Genomic DNA, 7,863 nt, shown 5'->3' on the forward strand with positions numbered 1-7,863 from the left:
TGCAGCTGTCTCTAATGCATAACCCCAAAGCGATAGTGGTAAATCGGTAAGAGACATCCTATATTGCACCATATCTAATAAAGTACGGTTACGATGTTCGGATACACCATTACGCTGTGGTGTTCCAGGTGGCGTGAGTTGCGAAACTATTTCGCATGTTTCAAATGAAGACCAAACTCGCAACTCAAATATTCTCCTCTACGATCACATCGTAGAAACTTTATTTTCTTGTTATGATGATTTTCCACTTCACTCTGAAATTATTTGAACTTTTCAAATGTTTTAGATTTATGTTTCATCAAGAAGATATACCCATATCTTACTCAAATCATTTGTGAAGGTCAGAAAATAACGATAGATGCCGCGAGCCTCAACACTCATCGGACTACATACATCAGTATGTATTATTTCCAACAAGTCTGTTGCTCGCTCCATTGTTCCGGAGAACGGAGTCTTAGTCATCTTGCCCATGAGGCATGGTTTGCAAGCATCAACTGATTCATAATCAAGTGATTCCAAAAGCCCATCAGCATGGATTTTCTTCATGCGCTTTACACCAATATGACCTAAGTGGCAGTGCCACAAATAAGTTGCACTATCATTATTAATTTTGCATCTTTTGGCTTCAATATTATGAATATGTGTATCACTACGATCTAGATTCAATAAACCATTCACCTTGGGTGTATGACCATTGAAGGTTTTATTCATGTAAACAGAACAACAATTATTCTCTGACTTTAAATGAATAACCGTATTGCAATACACATGATCAAATCATATTCATGCTTAACGCAAACACCAAATAACATTTATTTAGGTTCAACACTAATCCCAAAAGTATAGGGAGTGTGTGATGATGATCATATCAATCTTGGAACCACTTCTAACACACATTGTCACTTCACCCTTATCTAGTCTCTGTTCATTCTGCAACTCCCGTTTCGAGTTACTAATCTCTGCAACTGAACTAGTATCAAATACTGAGGGGTTGCTATAAATACTAGTAAAGTACACATCAATAAAATGTATATCAAATATACCTTTGTTCACTTTGCCATCCTTTTTATCCGCCAAATAGTTGGGGCAGTTCTGCTTCCAGTGACCAGTCCCTTTGCAGTAGAAGCACTTAGTCTCAGGCTTAGGTCAAGACTTGGGCTTCTTCACTTGAGCAACAACTTGCTTGTCGTTCTTCTTGAAGTTTCCCTTCTTCCCTTTGCCCTTTTCTTGAAACTAGTGGTCTTGTCAACCATCAACACTTGATGCTTTTCTTGATTTCTACGTTCATCAATTTCAGCATCACGAAGAGCTTGGGAATCGTTTCCATTATCCCTTGCATATTATAGTTCATCACGAAGTTCTAGTAACTTGGTGATAGCGACTAGAGAACTCTGTCAATCACTATCTTATGTGGAAGATTAACTCCCACTTGATTCAAGTGATTGTAGTACTCAGACATTCTGAGCACATGCTCACTAGCTGGGCTATTCTCCTCCATCTTGTAGGCAGATTACTTGTCAAAGGTCTCATACCTTTCGGCATGGGCATGAGTCTGAAATACTAATTTCAACTCTTGGAACATCTTATATGCTTCGTTGCGTTCAAAACATTTTTGAAGTCCCGGTTCTAAGTCGTAAAGCATGGTGCACTAAACTATCAAGTAGTCATCATACCAAGCTTTGCCAAATGTTCATAACGTCTGCATCTGCTCCTGCAATCGGTCTGTCACCTAGCGGTGCATCAAGGACATAATTATTCTGTGCATCAACGAGGATAATCCTCAGATCACGGATCCAATCAGCTTCATTGCTACTAACATCTTTCAACTTAGTTTTCTCTAGGAACATATCAAAAATAAACGAGGAGCAACATCGCGAGATATTGATCTACAACATAGTTATGCAAATACTATCAGGACTAAGTTCATGATAAATTGAAGTCCAATTAATCATATTACTTTAAGAACTCCCACTTAGATAGATATCCCTCTAATCATGTAAGTGATCACGTGATCCAAATCAACTAAACCATAACCGACCATCACGTGAAATGGAGTAGTTTTCAATGGTGAACATCACTATGTTGATCATATCTACTATATGATTCACACTCGACCTTTCAGTCTCAGTGTTCCGAGGTCATATCTGCATATGCTAGGCTCGTCAAGTTTAACCCGAGTATTCTGCGTGTGCAAAACTGGCTTGCACCCATTGTATAAGAACGTTGAGCTTATCACACCCGATCATCACGTGGTTTCTCGGCACGACGATCTTTTGCAACGGTGCATACTCAGGGAGAACACTTGTACCTTGAAATTTTTAGTGAGAGATCATCTTATAATGATACCGTCAATCAAAGGAGAATAATATGCATAAAGGATAAACATCACATGCAATCAATATAAGTGATATGATATGGCCTTCATCATCTTGTGCCTTTGATCTCCATCTCGAAAGCACCATCATGATCACCACCGTCACCAGTGTGACACCTTGATCTCCATCATAGCATCGTTGTCGTCTCGCCAACTATTGCTTCTACGACTATTGCTACTTCTTAATGATAAAGTAAAGCAATTACATGGCAATTGCATTTCATACAATAAAAGCGACAACCATATGGCTCCTGCCAGTTGCCGATAACTCCGTTACAAAACATGATCATCTCATACAATAAAATATAGCATCATGCCTTGACCATATCACATCACAACATGCCCGACAAAAACAAGTTAGACGTCCTCTACTTTGTTGTTGCAAGTTTTACGTGGCTGCTACGGGCTGAGCAAGAACCGTTCTTACCTACACATCAAAACCACAACGATAGTTCGTCAAGTTAGTGCTGTTTTAACCTTCAACAAGGACCGGACGTAGTCACACTCGGTTCAACTAAAGTTGGAGAAACTGACACCCGCCAGCCACCTGTATGCAAAGCACGTCGGTAGAACCAGTCTCGCGTAAGCGTACGCGTAATGTCGGTCCGGACCGCTTCATCCAACAATACCGCCGAACCAAAGTATGACATGCTGGTAAGCAGTATGAATTGTATCGCCCACAACTCACTTGTGTTCTACTCGTGCATATAACATCTACGCATAAAGCTGGCTCGGATGCCACCATTGGGGAATGTAGAAATTTCAAAAAAAAATCCTACGCACACGCAAGATCATGGTGATGCATAGCAATGAGAGGGGAGAGTATCGTCTATGTACCCTCGTAGACCGTAAGCGGAAGCATTATGACAACGCGGTTGATGTAATCGTACGTCTTCATGATCGACTGATCTAGCATCGAAGGTACGGCACCTCCGCGATCTGCACACGTTCAGCTCGGTGACGTACCGCGAACTCACGATCCAGTAGAGCTTCGAAGGAGAGTTTCGTCAGCACGACGGTGTGATGACGGTGATGATGATGATACCGGAACGGGGCTTCGCCTAAGCACCGCTACAATATGACCAATGTGGATTATGGTGGAGGGGGGCACCGCACACGGCTAAAAGATCAATGATCAACTTGTGTGTCCATGGGGTGCCCCTTCCCTCGTATATAAAAGAGTGGAGGAGGGGGAGGGCCGGCCCTCTACTATGGCGCGCCCTAGGGAGTCCTACTCCCACCGGGAGTAGGATTCCCCCTTCCATGTAGTAGGAGTAGGAGCGAAGGAAAGGGAAAAGAGAAGAGAAGGAAGGAGGGGGCGCCGCCCCTCCCCCTAGTCCAATTCGGACTAGGCCTTGTGGGGGCGCGCAACCTCCCCTCTCTATTTCCCCTAAAGCCCAATAAGGCCCATATACTCCCCGGCGAATTCCTGTAACTCTCTGGTACTCTGATAAATACCCGAACCACTCAGAACCTTTCCGATGTTCGAATATAGCCTTCCAATGTATCGATCTTTACGTCCTGAACATTTCAAGACTCCTCGTCATGTCCCTGATCTCACCCAGGACTTCGAACAACCTTCGGTACATCAAAACACATAAACTCATAATACCAATCGTCACCGAACGTTAAGCGTGCGGACCCTATGGGTTCGAGAACTATGTAGACATGACCGAGACTCATCTCCAGTCAATAACCAATAGCGGAACCTGGATGCTCATATTGCCTCCTACATATTCTATGAAGATCTTTATCGGTCAAACCGCATAATGGTATATGTTGTTCCCTTTGTCATCGGTATGTTACTTGCCCGAGATTCGATCATCGGTATCTCAATACCTAGTTCAATCTCGTTATCGGCAAGCCTCTTTACTCGTTCCATAATGCATCATCCCGCAACTAACTCATTAGTCACATTGCTTGCAAGGCTTATATTGATGTGCATTACCGAGAGGGCCTAGAGACACCTCTCCGACAATCGGAGTGACAAATCCTAATCTCGATCTATGCCAACTCAACAAGTACCATCAGAGACACATGTAGAGCACCTTTATAATCACCCAGTTACGTTGTGACGTTTGGTAGCACACAAAGTGTTCCTCCAGTATTCGGGAGTTATATAATCTCATAGTCAGAGGAACATGTATAAGTCATGAAGAAAGTAGTAGCAACAAACTTAAACGATCATCATGCTAAGCTAACGGAATGGGTCAAGTCAATCATATCATTCTCTAATGATGTGATCCCGTTAATCAAATGACGACTCATGTCTATGGCTAGGAAACTTAACCATCTTTGATTCAACGAGCTAGTCAAGTAGAGGCATACTAGTGACACTCTGTTTGTCTATGTATTCACACATGTACTAAGTTTGCGGTTAATACAATTCTAGCATGAATAATAAACATTTATCATGATATAAGGAAATATAAATAACAACTTTATTATTGCCTCTAGGGCATATTTCCTTCAATATAATGTGTAATAACATCCCATAATGCAATAAATATCGATATAAAAGCATGATGCAAAATGGACGTATCAACTTGTTATCTGAATTATTGAATCTTGTTGTTGAATAAAAAGATGGTAGTTTCACTTAATTTAACTGAATCCAGTTGTTAAGGAAAAAGATGATAGTTTCACTGAATCTTGCCGTTGAAGATGTGAAGAGAAAGATGATAGTTTCATCCTGCAGTGGTAGTTTATTCTGTCTAGTTAACTGAATTTAACTACTATTGAAGATGTCAACAAAAAGATTGTATTTTCAGCCCATGAAAGTTAATGACGGTATATATTAGGCCCATATATGTAACATGCCATGGAAGCTAATGACGGTAGTGGTATATATTTTAGATCCACTTACCTTAGTTTTAAGGCCCAATGCAAACATGGTGGTTAGGTGTTAGATTGCTATCGTGTGGGTTATGACCCTTGTTCATTCTATATTATGCTAGTGTGTTATGACGAAATTATCTGTTAAATATTTAATTCTAGTTAAGATGAATGTGTTGAGTATTGTTCCTAGTTTGGGTTTGTGATCTTGTGATGCACACTAGAATATGATTACCATTCTTTGTCAAATGGGCCTCTTTTTTACTGCTAATAAAACCCGCCTATCAAAAAGCCACCAACCACCCTTGGAGTGTCAATATAAACCACTCCACCCTTGGAGTGTCAAATGGACGGGAAGAAGATACCTTTTTGGAGGGAATGAAATTCATAAAACCACCACAATCTTGTCCTAACTAGAAAATAACCACCACAATTCAAAACATGACACAACACACTGAATGCTATTGTTGACAGTGTAAAGAACACCGAGGAAATATTTGAGTAAGTTTTGACGTGGCAATGCGTCCATGTGGCAATGGGTGTGCAGTGCACATTAGCAACCGATGGTCCAAAGAGGGGGCGCCAACGGTAGCATGCTCACTTGATCACTCTCACTCTCTCGCTCCCGCTCTCACTCGATGTCGACGCTGACGCTGCTCCTCCTCGCCACTACCATGTGATGCCTTCATGGAAAGACGGAGAGGAGAGGAGCGACGACGGCCTCTAGTATACCGACATGGACATGGATTTGTGAGTAAGGCTTTCGAAGGGTTTGGGTTAGGGTTTGGATTTGGATATGTTTTTTTCCAGATCTCATTCGATCCTCGTCGGAAGGATTTGTTGGTTAATCTAGATGTTGTGAATGCAGGAGAACCCTGAGACCATTGTGGATGCCTCTTTCTTTGGGACAATAGTGTATCCGTCCATCAAATGCAAGCTTCACCTCGCTAGTGCTAAGAACCATGTGGCATTTATGGCATAGAAAATGGGAGGAGGTTTTACGGTTGTGGTGCGCATGTAAGTAGTGATGGGCTTGTTGTTCTAGCTAGCTTATCACTTTTGCTCTCTAAATCAGTCATAGTGCACAAAATTGGATTTAGGTGCTATCGATCTTCATAGTATCGATGGTAGTTTCAGCCTGTAGGTATTTGATTAAGTGTGTACTTATATGTTTAGTTAACTTGTTATCTGAATTACTGAATCTTGTTGTTGAATAAAAATATGGTAGTTTCACTTAATTTAACTGAATCCAGTTGTTAAGGAAAAAGATGATAGTTTCACTGAATCTTGCCGTTGAAGATGTGAAGAGAAAGATGATAGTTTCGTCCTGCAGTGGTAGTTTATTCTGTCTAGTTAACTGAATTTAACTACTGTTGAAGATGTCAACAAAAAGATTGTATTTTCAGCCCATGAAAGTTAATGACGGTATATATTAGGCCCATATATGTAACATGCCATGGAAGCTAATGACAGTAGTGTTAGATTTTTTAGATCCACTTATCTTAGTTTTAAGGCCCAATGCAAACATGGTGGTTAGGTGTTAGACTACTATCGTGTGGGTTATGACCCTTGTTCATTCTATATTATGCTAGTGTGTTATGACGAAATTATCCGTTAAATATTTAATTCTAGTTAAGATGAATGTGTTGAGTATTGTTCCTAGTTTGGGTTTGTGATCTTGTGATGCAGACTAGAATATGATTACCATTCTCTGTCAAACGGGCCTCTTTTTTACTGCTAATAAAACCCGCCTATCAAACAGCCACCAACCACCCTTGGAGTGTCAATATAAACCACTCCACCCCAACCATTCTAGCCAAAACCCCTCCCCACATACCCTAGACGCCATACCACACCCAGTTGTGATGGATCCTAGTTTAGGATAAATCATTGATGAAGAGGAGGAGGATGCACCAGTGCTGAGGGCACCCACGCTGGTGATGCATAGGTGGCCGACACAGAGGGCACGGGCTAGGAGGGAGCAAAGAGTTCCGACGGGCACATGCTATTCCCTGGAGTATAGGCACATGATACGTCTTCGATTTATCTATAGTTTTTGATTATTTCATGCTATTATCATACCACTTTTACATATTTCTTGGAAATAATTTATATTATTTCTATTTGGACTAAACTATTAACCAAGTGCCAAAGGCCAGTTCCTATTTTCTATTATTTTGGGGTTTTTAGGAGAAAATTTCATGGAGCCGAAATGAACTGAAAATTTACATGTTTTTTGTGGAATATATCTGACTTTTTGGCGCAAAAATAAATGCAAGAAGAGGCCCATGGGCCTCGCAAGCCAGGGGGATGCACCTCCTAGGGCACATAGAGGTGGCTTGTGAAGAGACCGCTCTCCTTCAGGCATAAGGAAGCTAATTATGAGAAAAAATCGTGTTAAAATTTCAGCCCAGTTGGAGTTAGGGAACTCGGCTATAAAAGAAACGGTGTTCGGCCAAAAAACAAAACCAGAACATAGAAGAAACACTAGATAAAAAGGAGGTGAAATCCAATCTCGGAGGGGATCCCGCCCTCAAGGGCCATGGAGACCAAGGACCAGAGGGGGAACCCTTCTCCCATCTAGGGGGGAGGCCAAGCAAGAATAAGAAGGAGGGGGTCTCCCTCCCCCTCTCTCACGGTGGTGCCGGAGTGCT

The sequence above is a fragment of the Triticum dicoccoides genome, chromosome 4A (assembly GCF_002162155.2).
Source record: "Triticum dicoccoides isolate Atlit2015 ecotype Zavitan chromosome 4A, WEW_v2.0, whole genome shotgun sequence".
Taxonomy (NCBI): Eukaryota; Viridiplantae; Streptophyta; class Magnoliopsida; order Poales; family Poaceae; genus Triticum; species Triticum dicoccoides.